Consider the following 3263-nt stretch of genomic DNA (forward strand, 5'->3'; position numbering starts at 1 on the left):
ACAGGGCGGGGAGGATGGTAGAGTCTCAAGTGAGTAATATCCAACCTGTCTAGGAAGGGCTGATGAAAAGAAATGTAGATGGGTCTCTTGTGATGCAAGGGCGAATAATTGTTATCAGGACTGATTGTGAGGACTGGAAATGTAAAGGCAGATATTTTATAGTAAGGAGGGGAGTGATTAACCTTTCAGTCTAGGAGCAAAGGCCCCTGGGACCATCACTGGAGAAGGGCGGAGATCGGGACCCCACCCAGAGAAGTAGTGAGGCCTGAGATGGAACAGAGAGGATGACATGAAGAGATGGAGTGGCTGAGGACTTGAGATCCAGGGAGGGAAGGGGGCTGTGTGCTGAGGACCGTGGGGGGAGGGGGGCCTGTGGGGTATACCCTTTGGTTAGGTGATGATGCATGGACGGGATGGTAACTATGTCAATGAAACGATGTATGATAAAATGAATGTAAAACTAATGTTCCTCCATGTAAACTAGCACACAATAAAAAATTAAAAAAAAAAAAAGAGGGAATAGAGGCAAATACTTTTGGCTGATGGTGCATAGAGGGGATTGTAATCATTACAACGAGACAAAATATGATAGGATAAGTGCAAAACTGATGTTCTGTCATATAAACTAGCACTCAATTCAAAACAAAAGCTTAAAAAAATAATAAATAAATAAAAAGACCAGGTTTACTGATCAAACAGAGACTGGTGGAACACCAAGACTATGGCTCTTGGTCCTCTTTCAGGTCTGGAACCAAAGTTACCCTCATGGCCCTGTTTTCAGCCAGAAATATAGAAAGGTATATAGCAAGGGGAGAGACAGTGGGCAACAACATGCCATACAATCATTAACCAGTTGAGATCAAAAGAGCATAATTTATACAAACGCAAAGTTCAAAGGGAGTGAGAAAGAAGGAGGAATGGAAACAAGAAACACAGAGAGGAAGAGGAATAAGTAATATATGTTGAAGAGACTGGATATTGAAGGGATGGGATTCATTGAGATGAGACAAAGTATATGATTTGTTGAATGTAAAACTGATGATCTGCTCTGTAAACCTTCACTCAATTCACACACAAAAAAGGCCAATGTTTCCAGTGTAATCAAGGAACCTTGATTTGAGACTCCAGTCACATGACTTGCCCTGGGCAGTGTTTCCTGCCAAGATGGAATCAATGGTGATGCTGGGGAACATTCAGGACCTGAGCTTATCCTTCTCCAACTGAACAAGTGGTTTTTCTCATTTGCTTTTTGTCCTCTTGCTTTCCATACTCAAATGTGCTCAACATCTTGACACATTGGATGGAGAGAGAAGGAAAAGGCTTAAAGTCACCATCCCCATCAACTCAGTGAGATCAATCATCCCTGTGGTGACCTCCAGGCTCCCCAAGATGGTCAGAACTGGATTTGTAATGGAATATTGTGTATCTGCTGAAGTGCCCTGAGTGAGTGTGGGTGAGTCCCTTGGTCACTCTAGTGCCCAATTAGACTTTGACAGTATCTGTTTTCCCCTGTGCTATCTGTTGACCCAACCACAAACTCTCAGGCATATGGCTCACTGTGGTCTCTGTGTGATTTCTCCCTTTATGTGTCTGAGTCTTGTTCTGGCTCCCTACAGTGGGGACACAGCCTTTCAATGTCAATTTTATGCAGGGCTGTGTAGCTATGCAGGGCTGGGAAGAGCAAGTTCTCTTGTCCTGGAAACACTCCAGTCAGGCTACCTGACTAGAAGACAGTCTTAGTGGCAGGTAGTAGTGGGGATATCTCACCAAGTCCATGCCCAAAATATTAAGTCAGTGTTTCCAGGCAGAGATCAAAAGAGAAACCTATCCTTGGTCAAATCTTGTTGGGTCCTAAGGCCCTGTCCTAGTGCACCTGAGAGGATGATTCTGAAAGTTCCTGAGGGAATGCCAAATGAGGATTGAAGAATAACTCAGATAAAGACCTCATCGCTTATATGCACACATTCAATAGCCAAACGAGTTAACCAAAGGAATTAGTTATATCTGCCTCTACAACTTGCATATTGCTCTGATAGGTCCTGTGGTATCTCACCTGCTCACCTTCACTTCCTTCCGTAGGTCTGAAAGGAATTGAACCATGCTTGCTGAGGCCAGGACAGTTTTAGTAGTCCCCCAGGGATTCTGCAAGAAAAGGTTACATTACTTGACTTTGGTTACTCTCTGCCCTTACATACTTCCTGAAGTCACAGACTTCAGTCACGGACCCCCAGGCTGAGGGACTTTAGAAACAGCAGTTATCAGGGCCACCTCCCCTCCAGGTCACAAGGGTCCAGGACAGTGTCTGGTCCTGGGGTTCCAGAGCATGGAAACTTCCTTTACACTCTACATGCGTGGGTCATATATGGACAGCAGAAGACAGAGACACAAACCAACCTGGAGTGGGACATTATATTCATGTAGGTACAGGTGGAACAGAAACAGGTATATGAGCATCAATAGACTGAAGAAGATTAGCTCCAGCACTGGGGTCTTCCTCTTCACAGGAAGGAAGGAGAAAAACAGCAACCAGATATTATCATCTGTGACTTCTGTTTAAGAGACAAGTGAGAGACTGCATAGGTTCAGTATGCAGTGACAAGGGTAAGTGGGTTAGAGGAGGGTGGATATGGTTGAATGGGGTGAACAGGAAGTGGAAAGGGGTAGACAAGTTGGATAGAGTTGTATGGGGTTTGACAAAGAGTGAATAGAGACTTTTAGGGATTTGTAGAATTGGATAGGAACTGAACAGGAAGTGGATTGAGATGTAGGCATGGTAGACAGGGAGTGGATGGAAATGGACAGGTTCAGTGGAGGTATACAGAACATAGTGAAGGTAGTTGTGTGTCTTCAAGTCAGCTCTGATTCAGAGTGACCCTGTGTAGAATTTCTGAAGCTGCAAATCTTTGACAAGAGCAGAAAGCCTCATCTTTCTCCTACAGAGTGACTGTTAGATTTGAACTGCTGACCATGTGCTTGCAACCCAGCTCATAATCCATTACACTATCAGGGCTTCTCATACAGAGAGTGAATGGAGTAAATGAGAACTGGACGACTACTAGACATAGTGGACAAGAAAAGGACCAATGAGCAAGTAGGTGATGTCTAGTGGGTAGGGTGAGTGGGCGTGAAGGAGATACGGGTGGATAGGAAGTGGATCAGGGAGTAGACCAGGTGGCTGATGAGTGGAAAGAGAGTAGAGATTAGGCATCTTGGGAAGAAAGGGTGTGTAAGGGGTGTGGCTAAGGATAGCTGAGAGAGAATGG

Source organism: Chrysochloris asiatica, unplaced genomic scaffold, assembly GCF_000296735.1.
Source record: "Chrysochloris asiatica unplaced genomic scaffold, ChrAsi1.0 scaffold00607, whole genome shotgun sequence".
Classification (NCBI taxonomy): Eukaryota; Metazoa; Chordata; class Mammalia; order Afrosoricida; family Chrysochloridae; genus Chrysochloris; species Chrysochloris asiatica.